At 49.6% G+C, this 21,147-nt stretch overlaps 1 pseudogene; it reads right to left on the reverse strand.

Annotated features, from left to right (window-relative positions):
* The window catches only part of LOC116827125 (uncharacterized), a 41,307-nt pseudogene extending 21,252 nt beyond the window's left edge, over window positions 1-20,055 (reverse strand).
* Between the last annotated feature and the right edge of the window lie 1,092 nt (window positions 20,056-21,147).

The raw sequence follows: 21,147 nt of genomic DNA on the forward strand, positions 1-21,147 counted from the left end.
CTCCCAGCACCAGCCGCCGGGGCTCGGGGATCTCGCCGGGAGCCTGGGAGCCAGAGTCACCGCAGCGGCTGCGACTCACTTCCTGCTGCCCCCGCGACAGAGCCGCCTCCCGGCCGCTCCTGGGTCCTAGCACAGGGCCGGCTCTGACTCTTTTGCCGCTCCAAGCTCTGGCAGTTCTGGGCAGCGCGGAGAGGAGCCGGAGAGGAGCCACGGCCCCGCACCTGCCGGGGACAGAGAGCCCTGGAGCCCGGAGCCTGCGGCCCCGGAGTTCTCCGTCCCTGACAGACACGGGGCCGCGGCTTCTCTCCCCTGCTGCGCACCATTTTCACACCCTGTCACTAGGTGGGTGCACGTAAATGGGCCAGCAGGAGCCATGGCGCCCGCGGGCACCGCGTTGGGGACCACTCATCTAGACTAAACCTAGAAAAAGCCCGGAAGCGATTTTACCCATAGACGGAAACAGGGCTTATAAAATCTGAAGGTCAAACTGTGCTTTGAAGTTCATTGAGATTTCCCTGCCCACTCCCAGGTCTGTGACGCTTCCTTCTCCAGCACTCAGGAGTCTGACCTAAGACCATAGACATCAAAGCTGTGACCCCTAAGCGTGGAGAGCCAAGGACCCCGTGGTAATGACACCTTGGGAGATGGAGGGATAGAACCGAGACAGGTTAAACTTTCCCTGGCTGGGACAGAGCCTGCTGTGTCGAGGGTGGAGTGTAACAGTGTCAGGGGAAGGAGGGAATCTCTCGCACTCACCCCATCACCTTGAAATAGCAGAAAAGCTAAAACAGCCCATTTTACTGTCCCTGCTCCCCACTTTTTTAGCATCTACTTAATTCTGGTACATAAGGGGCAAAATGTACAAAAACAAAATGCTTTTTAGCACGGCCTGGTGTAATGTGAGACTATCTGGGAATGAGACAATCTGGCTCCAAAGGGGGAACTCAGGGGCTAGCAATCACTCTGCTAACGGGAGGTTGGGGGATCAGAAACTGTTCCCTGCAGGCTAAGCTGCTGCACAGCAGGCTATACACTCCAATCCCCTCATCCCCAGCCACACCCCAGAGCCTGCACCTGCAACCAGAGCCCTCAGGCCCTGGCCCCCCAGCCCTGAGCCCCGTCCCACAGTCCGAACCCCTCAGCCTCACCTCCACCACACGAATTTTGTTCTGTGCTCCAATGTGGAGATGATGTGTCACATACTGGTGCACAGAACCAAATTCATTCCTCACATGGATGTAAAAAAAATGAAGGAAGACTGGTCAGAGCACATAAGATGCTCAGAGTGAGTTTACACTAGGAAATCTGGTGGAGGGTCACAGATGTCTGCTGGCTAATCCCGACCACACCTCCTAGCATAGCCAGAACTTCAGAGGCTGATGCTGTGTAGGCAGAGGTAGGATCTCCAGGCCTCTGACAATAATCCCTGTGGGAATCAGTCCCTCTTGCTGCTGTCTGAATTTAGAGGGGGCAGAGAGAAGGGGCAGAGGGGGTGAGTAAGGAGAGGCAGCACCTCTCTACCCCTGTGCTCTCCCTTGGCTCTTATCCCATGATCCTCAAACACTCGATAGCCCAGCACCCAGCTCCCCCTGCTTCCCAGCTCCACCAACCCCAACCATTCAATCCCCAGTGTCCTCCCCAGAACCCAAAGCCCTGGTCCCTTAACATTGGACTCCCCCAGAGCCCAGCACCCTGGGGGATTTGGGGAGACGAGGAGTTACCAGCCCCAGTGACACTCCCCGTGCAGAGAACAGCACAAGGTAAATAGGGGAGCCCAGCGTATACCTCTGTGGTTCTCTGTTACTGACATGCCAGGCGTTTATAAAGTCTTTCTCCTGTGTGGCTTGCCTGATGTGGAACAAGGCCTGATCTGAGGGTATGTCTACAGTACGAAATTAATTCAAACTTATTCTATTCGGATTTTCAGAAGTGATTTTATACATTCGGTATTGTGTGTCCCCACTAAAGTGCGTGAATTCGGCAGAGTGTGTCCACAGTACTGAGACTAGCATCAAATGTCGGAGCCGTGCACTGTGGGTAGCTATCCCACAGTTCCTGCAGTCCCCACCGCCCATTGGAATTGTGGGTCAAGCCCCCAGTGCATGATGGGGCAAAAACATTCTCGTGGGTGTTTCTGGGTGTGTGTCATCACTTGCTCCTCCCTCCGTGAAAGCTATGGCAAACACCATACTGCCAGCAGACCGTGCAGTATGGTGCACTGCCTGTATCCTGGTACTATGAATCCACCTCGCATGTCCTCTCATCTTTCTATCTACTCTTTTATCTAACCATTTCTCACCTTTTTTCAGCTACCGTGAACCGAGCAGCACAGCTTCCGCCACAAACTCTGTTCTCCCACTCTTGCATCGCTAGCTAATTTTTCCAAGTTGTCTGTCCTGGGCTCGCACGCAAGCTACAGAAGGCAACAATTCCCGCCATTTTTTGGCCATTGTGAACTAAGCTGCACAGCTTCCGCAGCTTTTTCCATGTTGTCAGTCCTGGAAACTACAGACGGCAACAATTCCCCTCCGTTTTTTGACCATCATGAACTGAGCTGCTCAGTTTCCACCACAAACTTGGCTCATGCTTCCACGGCAAACTCTGCTTTCCCATTCTTGCAGCTCTAGCAAGCTTCCCGAACCCATGAAAGCTACAGAAGACAACCATTTATGGCCTTTTATTGGCCATCTTGAACCAAACAGCTCTCCAACATCTCGCACCCTTTTTCCAGGATTACCCATACAGGCGCCATTGCGCGGCAAGCATGGAGCCCACTCAGATCTCCGCTGCAGTTTTGACCATTGTAAATACCTCGCACATTATCCAGCAGTATGTGCAGTACCTGCAAAAACAGGCGAGGAAGCGACGACAGTGCGATTACTATACTGATGAGGACATGGACAGAGACATTCCTAGATGCACGGCATGTGGCGATTGGGAGATCAGGGTGGCATTGGGCCAGGTTCATGCCGTGGAATGCCAATTCTGAGCCCGGGAAACAAGCACAGGCTGGTGGGACCACATAGTGTTGCATGTCTGGGATGATTCCCAGTGGCTGCGAAACTTTTGTATGTGTAGGGCCACTTTCATGGAACTTTGTGACTTGCTGTCCCCTGCCCTGAAGTGCAAAGACACCAAAATGAGAGCAGCCCTCACAGTTGAGAAGTGGCCATAGCACTGTGAAAGCTTGCAACTCCTGACAGCTACAGTCGGGAATCAGTTTGGAGTGGGCAAATCTACTGTAGGGGCTGCTGTGCTGCAAGCAGCCAATGCACTCATTGATCAGCTGCTATCAAGGGTAGTGACTTTGGGAAATGTGCAGACCAGTGTGGATGGCTTTAATGCTCTGGGGTTCCCTAACTGTGGTGGGGCGATAGACGGAACAGATATCCCCATCTTGGCACCAGCACACTGGGGCGCCCAGTACATAAACTGCCAGGGGTACTTTTCCATGGCACTGCAAGCACTGGTGGATCACAAGGGACGTTTCGCCAACATCAGCGTGGGATGGCCGGGAAAGGTGCATGACACTCGCATCTTCAGGAACTCTGGTCTGTTTGAACAGCTGCAGGAAGGGACTGACTTCCCAGACCAGAAAATTACTGTTGGGGATGTTGAAATGCCTATAGTTATCCTCGGGGACTCAGCCTATCCCTTAATGCCATGGCTCATGAAGCCGTACACAGGCACCCTAGACAGTAGTAAGAAGCAGTTCAACTATAGGCTAAGCAAGTGCAGAATGGTGGTAGAATGTGCTTTTGGACAATTGAAAGTGCGCTGGCTCAGTTTGCTGACTTGGTTAGATCTCAGCACAACCAATATTCCAATTGAAATTGCTGCTTGTTGTGTGTGCCACAATATCTGTGAGAGTAAATGGGAGACATTTATGGGAGGGTGGGAGGTTGAGGCAACTCGCCTGGTGGCCAGTTTCACACAGCCAGACAATACGGCGATTAGAAGAGCGCAGCAGGGCATGCTACACATCAGAGAAGCTTTGAAAGCCAGTTTCATGACTGGCCAGGGTACGGTGGGACAGCTGTGTTTGTTTCGCTTGAAGTTACCTGCCCCCTATATATATGAAAGGAAATAAAGTCAAATTTGTTTAAAAACTGTTCTTTATTATTTGTTGCACAACACATTGAGAGAAATCAGAAGATAGACCAGGGGAGGAAGAGGTATTGGGTTAGGGGGGTGGAGGAGGAGGGAAGTACAAATCCAGAAACCAAATCAAAAGTTCATATATGCCAGCTTTCTGCTGCTTGGGCAATCCTCTGGGGTTGAGTGTGTGGGTCTCCGTAGCCTCCCCCCTCTTGTTTTTGGGCGTCTGGATGAGGAGGCTATGGAACTTGGGGAGGAGGGAGGGCGGTTATACAGGGGCTGCAGCGGCAGTCTGTGGTCTTGCTGCCTTTTCCGCATTAGATCCACCATACAGCGGAGCATGTCTGTTTGCTCCCCCATGAGCTTGACCATAGCATCCTGCCTGCTCTCATCGCGCACATCCCTCCTCTCTTCAAGTTCCTGTAATGCTTTACAGGACTCCGCAATTGTTTGCCTCCACGCATTCAGCTGGGCCCTATCAGTGCAGGAGGACTGCATGAGCTCGACGAACATATTGTCCCGAGTTCGTTTTTTCCATGATCTCTTGCGACGGTGGACTCTGCATGGTCACCTGTGATGGTGGACTGTGCTGATGGTCACCTGTGCTGATGGTGACCAAACAGGAAATGAAATTCAAAAGTTCCCAGAGCTTTTCCTGCCCACCTGGGAGTTGCATTGGAGTTGAGAGTTGTTAGGGGGCTTATTCCTTCATCTTCTCACTTCCCTGGTCCTTCGCATATGAACAGGGGGCAACAATACCTAAAGTCCAAAGGCTCAAACAATTCAATGTTTATTGGGGTGAACTTCCAGCAAGCATGATTCCAGTTTCCTTCCTCAGTGTCCCCCTTCCCAGCTCTGACACTACAGAGCTTTGCCTGTGTCCTTGTTCCCATTCCCTGTTCTCATTCCCCCCACTTAGCAAAACGATTCCAATTCCCCCACCCCCAATCCCTGTTCCCATTCCGCTCCTTACATCCTGATTGACTGCAGACTATATAGTAAAACTTGAGTTCTGCTTAGCTATACCTTAACCAATCATTTTACTGAAATTTAACTAACCAATCCTAACATACAGTAACATGGTTATTTAACCAATTATATCCCATCACTTTAATTGGTTTACACCCAACAAAACTAATTATACAGCAGACAGACACAATCACAGAACCAGACAGAGATTATACAGACAAACAATAGGGAAGTGGAGACTACAGTGATAGAACAACACAGAAATGAGGATTTCATACCCCAGCTATTGATAAGTGAGTTCTTGCCAGACAGGACGCTATCAAACTAAGTTTCCCTTTACATCTCTAGGCTCTTCCTCTCTGGATGTGACAGGACTATCAGGTAAGAAGGGAATTCCTAACAGCCCATAATCACCTTCTTTCAGTGTGACAGTTGGAATGTGAGGATGTGACCTAAACACTTCCCAGCTTAGTGCCTCTGCTGCTTACCGATAGGCCTACTAAGAACCAGGCCTCAGACTGTCACACAGAGAGAGGCCCTTACCCTGGCAGACAGTGATATTTGATTCTTTCTTCTATAACCTCTATAACTAGGCTAATGAAAGAATACACCTTAATATTCTACAGTATAGTCCTTGCAGACAGCCTGAATACTATATCCTAACCATGAGTGTTGTCCAGAGCGGTCACAAGGGAGCAGTCGGGAAGCGTCCCCGAGCCAATAACAGCGAATTGCATCAACAATACCTTTAAGCCGTGGGCGATCTCGATTAGTAGCGCTACTCACTTGTCTGATGGTGGAATACAGAAACCGGATTAAACAGCCTTTAAATCTGACCAAAAGCCAGTTTGCTCGTGTGGAACGGATGCTTTTTTTTTTTAATTAAACTCGTCTAATTCAGACATAAGCAGACTAGTGTAGACCAGGCCTGAGTCAATTACATCAAGCTGTGAACGCCTTTCTTGTCACGTGTCTACTTAGAAGTTAGATCCTCTGTGGAATTCTCGCATGTGTAATGAGGTGTGATCTCTCTCGTGAAATTTCCCACATCCAAGCACTTTGGGGTCTCTCTCCTTGTGTGGATCTCTGATGATTTAACAGGTTACTTGAGATCTCCGTGTGAAATTTCCCACAGCCAGCACTTATGGTCTCTCCGTGTGGATCTGCATGTTGTCAAGCAAGGTACTTCGTTGATACCCCCGTTTGAAGTTTCCCACAGTCGGCAAGCACTTATGGGTTGTCTCTCCCCTGTGTGACGCCTGATGGATTAACAGGTTGACCTCCGTATGAAACTTTTCCCACAGTCACAGGCATTATGAGGGTCTCTCCGCTCTGGGATTATCCTGATGTTCAACAAGGTCTGACCTCGCTATGATAACTTTTCCCACAATCCAGCACTTTATGAGGGTCTCTCTCTTTGGATTGCCTATGTAACAAGGTCTGACTCGCTGGTATGAAACTTTTCCCACAGTAACAAGCACTTATGGGGTTCTCGTCAACTGAGTGGAGCTACCTGATGTTTAAACAAGGTATGACCTCTGTAAGAAACCTTTTCCCACAGTCCAAACACTTATGGGGTTTTCTTCTCCCTTTATGATTTGCCTGAGATTAACAAGGCTTGACCTGTGGAATGATAATTTTTCCACAGCCAATGCTATTTAGGGATCTCTTTCCTGTATGGATTCCCTGATGATTAACAAGCTTTGACCTCCGTATGAAACTTTTCCCACAATCCAAGCACTTGTGGGGTCTCTCTCCTGTGTGGATCCCCTGATGATTAACAAGGTCTGATCTCCGCTTGAAACTTTTCCCACAGTCCAAGCACTTATGGGGTCTCTGTCCTGTGTGGACTGCCAGATGTTTAAGAAGCGCTGACTTCGTTATACATTTTTTCCCACAGTCGAAGCAGTTATGGGGTTTCTCTCCTGTGTGGACTGCCTGATGATTAACAAGCTTTGACCTCCGTATGAAACTTTTCCCACAGTCCAAGCACTTATGGGGTCTCTCTCCTCTGTGGATTACCTGATGATTAACAAGGTCTGATCTCCGCTTGAAACTTTTCCCACAGTCCAAGCACTTATGGGGTCTCTCTGTTGTGTGGATTGCCTGATGATTAACAAGGTCTGATCTTCGCTTGAAACTTTTCCCACAGTTCAAGCACTTATGAGGGCTCTCTTCTGTATGAATTACCTGATGACTAAAAAGGTTAGACCTGTATATAAAACTTTTCCCACAGTCCAAGCACTTGTGTGGTCCCTCTCCTGTATGGATTGCCTGATGTCTAAGAAGGTGTGACCTCTGCTTGAAACTTTTCCCACAATTCAAGCACTTATGGGGTCTCTCTCCTGTGTGGACTGCCTGATGTTTAAGAAGGTGTGACCTCCGCTTGAAACTTTTCCCACAGTCCAAGCACTTGTGGGGTCTCTCTCCTCTGTGGATTGCCTGATGCTTAACAAGGTTTGACCTTTGTATGAAACTTTTCCCACAGTCTAAGCACTTATGGGGTCTCTCTTCTGTGTGGCTTTCTTGATGTGAAATTAGTGCTGACTTAGAACTGAAACATTTCCCACACTCAAGGCATTGAATGGGCTTCTCTTCAGTGTGGCTTCTCCCATGGTTATTAAGATCTGAGTGGCTAGTGAAGCTTTCGCCACGGTCCAAGCATTGAAGGGGTTTCTCTCCAGTATGGAATGTCTGAGGTGTCACAAGTTGTGATTTTAGAATTAATCCTTTCCCAAATTGGAGGTAGTGCCACGGTGTCTCCTCCTTGCGATTTGTCTGCTGCGCTCTGGGATCCTTGTCTCCTCCCCCATCATTAATAGAGTCATCCACTTTCTTCCTTGGGTGATTTCCCACAAGCCTCTCTGACCTGTGCCAAATTTCCCAGGCTTCTCCCTGCTCCCAGCTTTGGGAAAAATTCCCTTCAGTTCTTTCCAGAGACGTCCCCTGTGGTTCCATTTCCCTGGACACTTCCTCATGATGATTCCCCTCCTTGGTTTCACCCCCTCGCTCAGCCCCTGCTGGGAGAGAGACAATCCAGACAGGGATCATTGTGCTGGGGAGAAAGAGGAATAGCACTGAGGGAAAACCCAACTCAAAGACTGAGCAATTGGATTCTGCCCCCACATCCCACCCAAACACTCACAGGGAAGGATACTCCTGCAGCTAACAGGATGGGTGGAAAGGCATGAGTGATATCTGCTGACTACAAGCCTGCATGAGAGAAGGAAGAACTGAGGGCATTACTCACACCATATTTTGGGATTCTTAACTTTTGCCTTCATTCTCCAGATGGTTTCTGTGCCAGTTCTCACCTGTGCGGGCGCATTTCACAAGCCTTCTTTCCTCGCAGGTCTGGAGATCGGGCACCCACGGCTCTTCCCCTCGTTCCAGCCGGGTGATCAGCTCAGGCTTCGGAATGGGAAATCCTGTGCAGAGGGTGAAATCAGACCAGATCAGGGGGCATGGAGCACTAGTGGAGTATTTGTCAGAAAGGACATGTCATGAGTGGAACCTGTCCCTGTGCTCTGCTGGAGGAACGTGGAATCCAAGAGGACGGAAACATGGTCACTGAGCCCCCTTGCGCAGAGGAAGTTGTCTGGGGAGGTGAGTTGAATTACTATTACACATTCACTAGGCGTTCCCAGGATCTGTGCGCTCTGGGGGCCTTGCTGACTCACACACAGCTCTGGACTTAAACCCCTGCCTCTTTCTAAACCTGCAGAGCCCAGAGCCCTCCCCAGGGCTGGAGCTAGTCCCAAGGAGGGAGGTGAACAGGGATTGTGTGTGCAGCCAAGAAACAATACAGACAGGACAATTACAGATTTATGCCACTTTGAAAGCACTCACCTCGTCTAACTGACCAGGGAAGAACCTGACCAGATTCAGACATGCAGACCCCATGGCTTCTAATAACTTAGGGGATGAGACTCCCTTACCCAGTGAGGTCACCATCTCATAGTTCTCCTGCATGACGTCCTTGTAGAAGGTTCTCTGAGCGGGGTCCAGCAGAGCCCCCTGCCCCTGGGTGAAATACACAGCCACCTCCTCGAAGCTCACCGGCATCTGAAACAACAAGAGTCCCTCATTCAGCACCTGCTGCCCCAGCCACAATCCCCCTAGTCACGTGGGAGGAAGGATAAAGAAATAGAAGCTCTGGGAGGGCCAGAGTAGCAGAATCCCACCCCCACCCTGCTCAGAGCAGCCAGGAGGCTTCAGGGGGTGGGAGAAGGTGAGAGTTTCTTGTCCCCCCCAGCACACAGGGCAGGGCAGGGTCTTTTCATTACCCACACACCTGCCAGCCACAGGCTGATGCACGATGCAGAGCTCTGAGTCGGGGACAGGGACAGGAATCCCAACAGCTTCCCTGCATATTTCACAGCAGCCTCTGGCCAGTGGGTTCAAGCTCCAGCACTGGGAGCCTGGAAAATGTTTCCAGCCCTGTGCAAGGGGGTTAAATCCTGCTTGAGAAATTGGGGAATGTCCCCTCTTCCCTCCCCTACCACCAATGGGCCTACTCAGAAAATCAGCAGGTTTCTCACACCTGTCTCCTCCCTGCCTCTCCCTCACCCTGCCCAGCCCCTCCCTAAAAATCCCCTACCTGAGCTGGCTCCATCATAGCCATTTCCCTTCCCTGTCCCCTGGAAGATGGGCCAATCTGGAGTGAAATGTGGACTCGATTCCTCAGCCTGTCGGGGTGAGAGGGGTGATGGGGATGGATACAGATGGGGCTTCAGTCCATGTCACACCCCGGTTCCACCCAGCCTCTTCAACCCTTCCAGGAACAGCATCTCTGAGCCAAATGCTAGAAAAAGAGCAGAATCAAAGGGGCCACTTTGGGGGATTGCTCCCCATTGCAGTGTAAACCCCTCCCCCTTAGGAACAGCTGGACCCCTCTGCTGGCAAAACCCTGGTGAATGAGCTGCTCTGGACTCCCCCTGCAGCCCCCAGGGACAGGCAGGCAGAGGCTGAGCCCATTGGTCCAGCCACACTCGCCCCCTTCCAGAGCCAGCAGTGACTCCGGTCTGACTCTGGTGTGGCTGAGACCTGAATCCTGCAGGGAAGCCAGACCTGGAGCCCGGGCAGCTCCCAACACTCAGGACACACAGACCCCACCAGCATCCAGCAACCGTGACGGGGGGCTGAGTTTTGCCTTGTAGCCTGTGCGCCCTGAGCGGTTAGTCCCTGATCACTCCCAAAGCTGGTGTGACCAGTTCCAGGAGAAGAAAAACTTCTCTCTGTCCCTCCCCCTTCGTGTCCCATGGGGCAGAGAAGCTGCCTGAGCATCTCCCCCCTTCTCTCGCCAGCCTCCCCACATCCCCCTTTCCTCGCAGTGCCCCCCACTCACATCTTCCCCCATTCCAGCCTCGCTCCTCTCAGCCCCACAATCCCCCTGCATCGCCCCATCTTCCCTTCAGTGCGCCCCCGCCCCCATACCAGCCTGCCCCCCGCAGCGCCCAGCACCCGCCTCTGCCCCACCCCGCCCCCGCCTGCCTCACCCTGCACCTCTTTAGCCTCCGCCCCTGCAGCCCGGGGCCGGGGGGGGGCGGTCTCTCTCACCTTCCCTCCGAGCGGGGCCCCCGGGCAGCGGCCGCGGCTGGGGGGCTCTGCCCTGGCCTGGGAGAGGCTCCTGGGGAGCAGCGGGAAGGGCCCTGCTGGAGATTCCCCTCTCCCGGCTGCAGCCAGGGCTCCGGGCTCCCAGCACCAGCCGCCGGGGCTCGGGGATCTCGCTGGGAGCCAGAGTCACCGCAGCGGCTGCGAGTCACTTCCTGCTGCCGGGCCGGAGCGCAGCGCTCGCTGCCCCCCCGACAGAGCCGCCTCCCGGCTGCTCCTGGGTCCTAGCGATAAACCCACCACATAGCGCTTCTCTCTGTGTCCGGCTTCTGTTACACTCACAGACTTTAAGGTCAGAAGCGACCATCATGAGCATCTAACTATGGGGTTCTTACCTCCAGTTTTTCCTGGTCTCAGAGTGTGGCCAGCACCTCTCTCGGGTGGCTGCTCTGGCACTTTCCCCTATAATCCTAACTAACTTTAGGAGAAGCCAATAAATGTGCAGACAGGTCAGAGGGGGGATGCTCTTCCTAGTGTGGGGAACTTTTCTGGCTTATACGGAGCCATGGTGGAACTGGCTAGCAAAAGGATCTGAGTCCTTTACTCACAGGCCTGAATGACCTCAAGGACCGCCCCCTGCCCTTCCATTCTGGTCCCCATAACCCCAAGGCCAGGCTCAGGGCTCCTGAGGTGCTCAACCCCCAATCTTCTTGTGATCACCCAAGACAGATATCCCCATTGTGGGGTGTTCCCTTCACTCTGGATGCTTCCATGATCATTACACAGAGTTCAGAACAAATACAATTTATTAAACAACAAGTAATACAAAAATAAGGAGAAAAGGGGGAAAGATAAAAGGAAAACATGTCATTCCAGTGAGAGAGACAGAGAGAGAGAGAGAGAGAGTGTGTGTGTAGAACCACAAACAGCGTCTGTGGGATGCCGAGGCAGTTCACAGTCTGTTCCTCCCATGTCCCAGGCCCCCTGCTCAGGCTCTGTCTGTGCTGCAGAGATGCTGCAGATCAGACACTTACTCTGGTGGTGGCACATGCCCTCAGGCTCTAGGTGGCAGGACCCTTCTTCCTAGATCAGCCTCTTCCTGTCAGGGTTATTTATAAATAAATGGTGATATACCAATCTCCTAGAACTGGAAGGGACCTTGAAAGGTCATCAAGTCCAGCCCCCTGCCTTCACTAGCAGGACCAAGTACGGATTTTTCCCCAGATCCCCAACTGGTCTCCCTCAAGGACTGAACTCACAAACCTGGGTTTTGCAGACCAATGCTCAAACCACACCCAGTCTAGCCTGCAAGGCCTCTTGGCTGAGGGCATCTCCGTGCCCAGGGTCCCCTTCGGTCACTGTTCCCGGCTCCGAACTGCTCGAGTTTCCCTCTGTCTCAGCACTGCTGCTGCTCTGCCTCCAGCCCAACTCTCCACTTTCCTCTGCATCTCCCACTCTGCTCTGGCCCAGCCAGCTCCACTCACAGAGGAGAGGAAAGGCCCCCAGGCTGCTGACTCCCTCATTGGCCTGCCTGCCCTGTCAATCAGGCTGACCTTGAGCATTGGCCCCTTTCCATTGTCAGTCTCAGGATCTTGATGTCTCATTGGCCCTTCCCCTTTCTTTTGGTATTAGGAGGTGGCCAATCGATTGAGATGGCCAACTAATGGCCAATTCATGAAGTTGCAGTAAGAGGCCAACAATCCCCTTACACCTATAAACGTGAAAATCATAATTTATTTTTTGCTAGCTAGTAAGTCTGTGTGGCTGTGAAAAAATGTTATTTCTACGTTTGCTAAAAATTTTAACAACTTCTCAGCTAGCGACTCAGGTTCCCAACTTGGTAATATTAAAAAATGGACACTCAAGCAGGAGTGCTGGAACCTTCCCTGCCCCGCCTCTGCCCCCTGAGGTCCCATCCCTGCCCCACCTCTTCCTTCCACGGCCCTGCCCCAACTCCGCCTCTTCCTCCAAGGCTCTGCCTGCCCTCCACTTCTCCAGAATTGAGGCAGAACTCTCTGCCAAAATGCCGCCAGCGACAGTCATTGAGCTGCTCAATGACCTGACGCTGTTTTCCGCGGCATGTCAGCAGAAGGTCCTTCTTCGGCGGCGCGACGGGAGTGGAACCGGAAGCTCCCGTGTGCTCCGTGGGGAGCGCACAAAATGCCACCCCCCGAATCCTGGTGCCTTAGGCGACCGCCTCGGGTCGCCTAACGGAAGCACCGGCTCTGGGTTAGTATGAACATGTAAGATATTATTATTATTATGTTCTTTACGACAACATAAGTTTAAGCTAAACAAAAGCAATGAAAGCATTAACATTCCCATTGTAATAATATGATGGGGCTGTTGTACAGCCTAAGTTACATAGCACAACATCATAATTAGCACATAAAGTAGATACCCTATAGGCTGTATGAAAGGCACACGTTTCAATTTGATATATATATATTGGAGTATATGAATTTGACCTTGTAATTCAGAGATTTTCTGGACCTTTGGTAGCAGTGAAAGCAAATGTTGGAATCGGTCAAGTACTAAGGCACTTCAATTAGAGGATTATTTGGAATCTCAGGGCTCATTGTAGAACTCTATTGCCTGCAGCAGTGGTGGGATTAAAATGTATGTCTTGCAAAGTGGTGGCTTTGACATTGTGGTGGAAGATTAACCACGCGTTGTGTTTGAATCAGATCAGCCTGAAGCTTCTTCATTTCAAGCATATGCTGGTAGCTCTCCCGATAACAAGGAACCTTAAAGCTTAAACCACAAACAGTTACACACCCTCTTTTCCAAACCTTATTAGTAACGTAGAAGTTTATCAAAAACAAGCCTTATTAAGAATATAGCAAAAGAAGCTTTTCCTGTTATTCACAGGTTGTACTCTTGCGGTTACTGGCTTTTCTAACACTCCTTCTCTTTTGGCAAGTTTCTTTCTTGTCCCCCTTCTCCAACCCTCCTACTCACTTATGCAGTTAGCTTACCTTGGATAAATAGAGGCCTGGGACAAAGAGGAGGCCTACTGAAGTTTTCTCTTACAACATACACACGGCTATTATTAGCTTGGAAAAGCAGGTGTTCTGTAGGGTCATTTTTTGTCCCATACCCTTCCAACAAACGTTGTCATGAACAGTGACAACTTCCACTAGCTTCAGTTTTTGTACACGCTGAAGCTGTGGGGGTTCTAAAAGCCAAAGTGTCCATTGATTCCCTATTTTTATTTAAATATTGGGGTTATTCTAGGAGCACTGACTACAAATCGGTTAGGCATACCAGGTAGTTTAATTTCCCAAATGTTTTGGTGAATTATTTAATCCCACATGCATTCTTCCCACAGACCCAGCAGGAAACGGTATGTGGGAACCCACATCCCTCCAATCGGTCTGTATGCGTGGAAGGAGCATTGCGAATGCCTGCACTTCCACCCAGAAAGTCTTTACGGCCACAGATCAGATGATACTCCTGAAGTGTCTGTAAGGGCCATAGGCAAAGCCTGATGCTCCAGATCACTCTGCATGGCCATGAGCTGGTCATTCAGGAAATCCTGAATTGCTGAACAAGTCAGATCTCACCGCAATGCCTTCCCAGCCTGAGTGATATTTAGCACCGTCGTCATCAGAAGCTTCTGGGTCATTGAACTAAGGGCAGAGATAACACGTAATTCGCCAACTCCAGCCTGTACCTGGGTTAGCTGTGCTCCAGTGAGAAGACTCGTGGCCTTTTCCAATTGTCCTAATTTATTTATGTTGTTGGCCTTTATAGATATTCCAAATTGCAGCTGTGCTATGGGCACCATTTTATAGGTGATTAGTGAAGTCCCCCGCCCCCTTTTTAAGAGGAAACCCAGGCCCTTTGCTGTGCTAACCTAATGGCAGCTCCTTTTGAGCAATTAGAATATGTAGAGATCACCTGAAAACTCAAGACAGGCAGTGTACATTGTATAGTCCCTAGCGTAGCATTGATTAGTTTATTGCTATTTTAGCTTTTTTTTTTCAGGTGAAGCACCATACCACATTTGTTGGCTAAACACTTTTAGATACTTTTGGGAGGCATCAGCATTAATAGCACGGGAAGGGGTATATTGCAATATGGTGCAGGTTAAACTATTGTTTACTGGGATTATTTTATTACTGGTAAGATTTCCGGTGGCAGAACAGACTTTTTGGGTATACGTTTCATTATTTACTCATTGGGTGATCAAGTAACAATAAGGGCCTTTTTCATTTAACATACTACACATTTCGGGAACAGCCATTATATTTACCTCGCTATAGAACCCATTAATTTTAATTTTAGATTTTGGGGGCTTATTTGCAGTGATCGTCTATATTTCTATTTTTATTGATCCATTTGTTTTTTACTTGTTTGCTTATATGAGTTATTTTGAATTTTAAAGAATCAATTTTTTGAGCTGAATTTTAGTAAATCACTAAGACGTGAAGGCCACTGTATTTCATTAGACTATATTTGTATTTGGGAATATTACAGGGGTGGTAGTGGTAGGGGGTGGGATGATGGTAGGTGTAGCATTTGTGGCAGAAAAGCGCCTTTGGAATTCATCATTTGAAAGCCAGCTGGGCAGTGCTATACATGCTTAAGGTACTTGTCCAAAAGCACAGCAAGCATTACTTGGAATAAACCCCAAAATTCAATGAATACCACATTTCCAAGACTCGTCCCCATAATTTCCTTCTTGCTAGTATACAATACTTCGTTTTTTTCCCACTAGTGCCAGCTTTTAACGTTCTTTGTGGTCAGAAATCCCTGGGCGTTGGTGATTTCAGTAGAGCGAGTGTTCCTACTTCTTTCTTGGAACAGTTGTGGTTTAGCATTCTGCAGGGGAGAGGTTACTAGCACATCACCCTGTAATGCTTTGGGTTTTTTAGCACAATCCAAATGCATGCTAGTTCTGTCAGTGGACAAGGGAGAGGTTACAAGCACTTGATCTTCTCCTTTTTTTCTGCTGTCCAAAAGAAACAGCAGCACCAGAAGGAGAAACAGGCTGATCATCAGTCGTAAAGTCCTCTTGAGGTGGAGAGGCCTTTTTGCAGCGAGAAGCACGGGTCCAGGCAGTCAGTTCTTGGCACTTTATAGCGGTGTTGGTAGTCAGCAGGACTTGATAAGGGCTTTTCCAGCGTGGAGCCAGGGCAGTCTTTCGCTGATGGACCTTCACGTAGACCCAGTTTTCTGGTTTCAGTGAGTGGCAAGGTTTTTCAGCTATAATCATTATTGTCGATTAAAAAAAGGTAGAAAGGCTTGCCCCAACTGTTTATCTTTGGAACCTTACCAGGAGTAAGGGAGATTCCCTGCCCGGGTGTGTAGTTCCCTTCTTGCAATTGCTTAAGAATAAACTGTCTCTGATTTGTTATAACCAACCTAAAAGTAAAAACTCTGTCTTCTTCCACAATTATTGGTGCCGTGATTCGGATGGTAACGCCCGGCTGAGACAGCGGCAGCTACTGCAGACCGTTCCCCTTCGAACCCCAAGGCGCCAATCAAGAGGTAAGAGATCTTTTGAAATCTCTAATGGAGTATCGAAGGAGGACTGCCCATGGAACCATCTGTCCCTCTTGGGCTCATGCCATCCGAACTTATTGATTTTGTAACAAAATCAAATGCAGAGAGGTACTGAGGAACTGTTGCCACCCTCTGTGAAAATGCGGTTCTGGCGGGACCCAACTGAGAGTGCCAAATCAGGACCAATTGCTCAAACAGGGCAGTCACAGCCCAAGGCTGGGGTTTTTCCACCTCTAAGGCAAACCAAACCAGCCAGACAAAAATTGATTCCGGTTTCACCCCACTGGACAACCACAAGTCAAACAAAAAAAAAGAAAAAAAAAAAAAAAAAAAAAAAAAAAAAAAAAAAAAAAAAAAAAAAAAAAAAAAAAAAAAAAAAAAAAAAAAAAAAAAAACGCAATACTGCCTTAGACACTCCAGTCTCCAGGTATCACCACCAGTGCCACACGTCCGGGATGAATGGTTATGAAACCAACGCCCCAGTAAAGAAAAAAGTTCTCTCGATCCCAAAGGACCAAGCCCAGACCCAGGTCAATATCACGTCAGATCTTACCACAAATCATGCGTGTTGCCATCCTTTAGAATCTAAAATCTAAGGTTTTATTCATAAAAGGAAAAAAGATAGAGATGAGAGCTGAACTGGTTAAATGGAATCAATTACATACAGTAATGGCAAAGTTCTTAGTTCAGGCTTATAGCAGTGATGGAATAATGCAGGTTTAAATCAAGTCTCTGGAGTATATCCCCGCTGGAATGGGTCATCAGTGCTTGTGTAGAGCTTCAGCTTGTAGCAAAGTCCCTCCAGAGGTAGGAAGCAGGATTGAAGACAAGATGGGAGATGAGGCCTCCGCCTATATAGGTTTTTCCAGGTGTAAGACAATTCTTTGTTCTACTGTGGAAAGTTACAGCAAATGAGTCTGCAGTCACATGGGCCAGTTTCGCACACTCTGCTGAGTCACAGGGCATAACTGCTTCCTCTCAATGGTCAATTGTGTAGCTAATGGTCTTTAATGGCATCAAGCAGCTAAGCTGAGCTGACACCAAACTTGTCTGGATCTTTCCATAACACAGGACAAGTTTGAAATACAGACAGCATACGCAATATTCATAACTTCAACTACAAAAATGATACAGACATACAGACAGCATAATCATAACCAGAAACCCATAACCTGGTCTTAGACACCTTATATGACCCCCTTTACATAGGATTTGGTGCCACTACAGAACCTTGGTTGCAACCCATGTTCTATATGGTCCCATTTTATATCAATAACGTCACACCCTCAATAAGATTAGTTTGAAGTGATCAGGGACGGCTCTAGCTTTTTTGCACCCGAAGCAAAAAGTGCCGCCCAAACCACATGCTTCCTCGTCTGGTGCCTGCAGCCGGCCCTGGAAGTGGTACTGAGGATTTAGTTTTCCCTGATGTGTAAAAAGGCCTGATCTGAGTCAATTACATAGAAACTGCTTAACCCTTTCTTGTCATGTGTCACAGAAGTTTAGATCCTGTGTGGATTCTCTCATGTTTAATGAGGTGTGATCTTTGTGTGAAACTTTTCCCAGAGTCCAAGCACTTGTGGGGTCTCTCTCGTGTGGATTCTCCCATGTTGAACGAGGTCTAATCTACATGTGAAACTTTTTCCACAGTCCAAGCACTAACAGAGTCACTCTCCTGTGTGGATTTTCTGTTGCTTAACCAGGGCTGATCTCTGTCTGAATGTTTACCTACAGAGCAAGCCCTGTGGCGGTCTCTCTCCTGTGTGGATTGCCTGATGTTGAACAAGGTGTGACCTTCTTATGAAACTTTTCCCACAGTCCAAGCACTTGTGGGGCCTCTCTCCTGTGTGGATTGCCTGATGATAAACGAATTCTGACCTCCGTATGAAACTTTTCCCACAGTTCAAGCACTTGTGGGGTCTCTCTCCTGTGTGGATTGCCATATGTCTAACAAGGGCTGACTGCCGTATGAAAGTTTTCCCACAGTCTAAGCACTTATGGGGTCTCTCTCCTGTGTGGACTGCCTGATGATAAACAAATTCTGACCTTCGTATGAAACTTCTCCCACAGTCCAAGCACTTGTGGGGTCTCTCTCCTGTGTGGATTGCCTTATGTTGAACAAGGTGTGACCTTCTTATGAAACTTTTCTCACAGTCCACGCACTTGTGGGGTCTCTCTCCTGTGTGGACTGACTGATGACAAACAAGGTCTAACCTTCGTATGAAACTTTCCCCACAGTCCAAGCACTTGTGGGGTCTCTCTCCTGTGTGGATTGCCTTATGTTGAACAAGGTGTGACCTTCTTATGAAACTTTTCCCACAGTCGAAGCACTTGTGGGGTCTCTCTCCTGTGTGGACTGACTGATGACAAACAAGGTCTAACTTTCGTATGAAACTTTCCCCACAGTCCAAGCACTTGTGGGGTCTCGTTCCTGTGTGGATTGCCTGATGTTGAACAAGGTCTGACCTTTGTATGAAACTTTTCCCACAGTCAAAGTACTTATGGGGTCTCTCTCCTGTGTGGCTTTTCTTAAGTGACTTTTGTGTTGACTTTGAATTGAAACATTTCCCTTCAGCTCCTCCCACAAAGTTCCCCTGTGGTTGCACTTCTCCAGGAACTTCCTGATGGTGATTCCCCTCCTCATTCTCACTCCCTCGTTCAGCAGCTGCTGGGAAAGACACTCCACTACCTGCGTCTGACGAAGTGGGTATTCACCCACGAAAGCTCACGCTCCAAAACGTCTGTTAGTCTATAAGGTGCCACAGGATTCTCTGCTGCTAATCCAGATAGGAGTCATTGTGCTGGGGAGAAAGAGGAATAGCACCGAGGGAAAACCCAACACAAAGACTGAGCAATTGGACTCCGCCTCTACATCCCACCCAAACACTCACAGGGAAGGAAAGCTGGGAAGCAAACTCCTGCAGATAAGAAGCTGGGTGGAATGGTGTGAGCTATACTGATGAGTGCAGTCCTGTCCTGGCTGAAACAAGGAAGAACTGAGGGTGCTTACTCACACCATATATTGGGATTCTCAACTTTTTCCTTCATTCCCTAGATGATTTCTGTGTCAGTCCTCACCTGTATGGGTGCATCTCGGAACACTTCTTTCCTTGCAGGCCTGGAGATCGGGCAACCACGGCTCTTCTCCTCGTTCCAGCCGGATAATCAGCTCAGGTTTGGGAAGGGGGAATCCTGCGCAGAGGGTGAAATCAGACCAGAGCAGATCAGGGTGCATGGAGCACTGGTGGAGTATTTGTCAGAAAGGACATTCTCTGAGTCGAACCTGTCCCTGTGCTCTGCTGGAGGAACGTGGAATCCAAGAGGATGGAAACATGGTCACTGAGCCTCCTTGTGCAGAGGAAGTTGTCTGGGGAGGTGAATTGAATTATTACTACACCCTCACTAGGCGTTCCCAGGATCTGTGCACTCTGGGGGCCTTGCTGAGTCACACACGGCTCTGCACTTAAACCCCTGCCTCTTTCTAAACCTACAGTGCCCAGAGCCCTCAGGGCTGGAGCTAGTCCCAAGGAGGGAGGTGAACAGGGATTGTGTGTGCAGCCGAGAAACAACATAGACAGGACAATGCTGGATTATGCCCCTTTGAAAGCTAAAGGGGTGGGGATGGTTTAGCTTGGCCATTGGGTTTTGACACCCATGTCCCACTGGAGGGGGCACGGAGATGCAAGTCTCTCTCACATGGCAGCTGTGCATTATGGAACCCACTTTCCTCTGATCTAACTGACATGGGAAGAATATGACCAGATAAAGAGACACAGACCCCACGGCTTCTAGTATGTGAGGGGATGGGAATCCCTTACCCAGCGAGGTCACCGTCTCATAGTTCTCCTGCATGACATCCCTGTAGAGGGCTCTCTGAGCGGGGTCCAGCAGAGCCCCCTGCTCGAGAACACCTAGGACAGGCATGCCCTGGGATTAGCCCTTTGAAGCTAAAGGCGGAAACGGTGGGGAGGTTGTTAGCTTGGCCATGGTTTTGACCCCATGTCCCACTGGAGGGGCCGGAGATGCAAGTCATCTTCACATGCGGTGCTTACTTGACCCACTTTCCTCTGATCTAACTGACTGGGTCTAGAATATGACCAGGATAGAGACCGACCCACGGCTTCTAGTACTGTGAGGATGGATCCCCTTACCCAGCATGGTCACCGTTCTCATGTGTCTCCTGCATGACTCGTAGAGGCTCTGCTGGGGAGTCCATCAGAGCCCCCTGTTCTGGTGTGATAAGCCACCTCTCAAATGTCACGGGCATTGAAACACAAAAGGCCCCGTCTCTGCTTGCTCCAGCCACAATGCCACCAGTCAGTGAGAAAGGTAAAGAAAAGGAGAGCTCTGGGTAAGGCCAGCAAGTAGCAGATCCACCTCCACACCTGCTCAGACAGCCAGGAGGCTTCAGCAGGTGGAGAAGGTGAAGAGATGCTTGTCCCCCCGCACCGGCGGCCCAGCAGGGCAGGTCTTCTCTCATTTCCCACACCCTGCCAGACCCAAGCTGTACAGGAAGCAGGCTCTGAGCCCAGGGCGGTATAATCCCAACAGCTTCCCTGCGTTTCATGAGCAGGCCTGCCAATGGTCCTCCTCCGCACTTGGGAGCCTGGAAAATGTTTCCCAGCCCTTCTGCAAGTGGGGGTGATCGTCTGGAAATGGCGGAGAGAATGCTTCCGTTGCCCCCATCACCAATGGTCCACCTCAATGAAATCAGCGGGGTTTCACACTCTGTCTCCTTCTGCGCCAGCCCCTCCAGAGGCTCTGAAATCCTCCTACCAAGTGGCTCTTCACACATTTCCTCCTGCGTCCTAGGCCGAGACATGGCCATCTGGATGAAAGATGGACCGATTCCCTCGCTGGTCGAGGGAGAGGGGAGGTAAGAAGGGATTCGTCATGTCACACACCCATTTCCCCCAGATCTCAGACCCCAGCCAGATGTACAGCATCTTGAGCCCAATGCTAGAAAAAAGAGGAGAACCTAAAGGGCCACTTCGGGGGATTCCCCACATCCTGTAA

The sequence above is a fragment of the Chelonoidis abingdonii genome, chromosome 12, assembly GCF_003597395.2.
Source record: "Chelonoidis abingdonii isolate Lonesome George chromosome 12, CheloAbing_2.0, whole genome shotgun sequence".
In the NCBI taxonomy this organism is placed as follows: domain Eukaryota; kingdom Metazoa; phylum Chordata; order Testudines; family Testudinidae; genus Chelonoidis; species Chelonoidis abingdonii.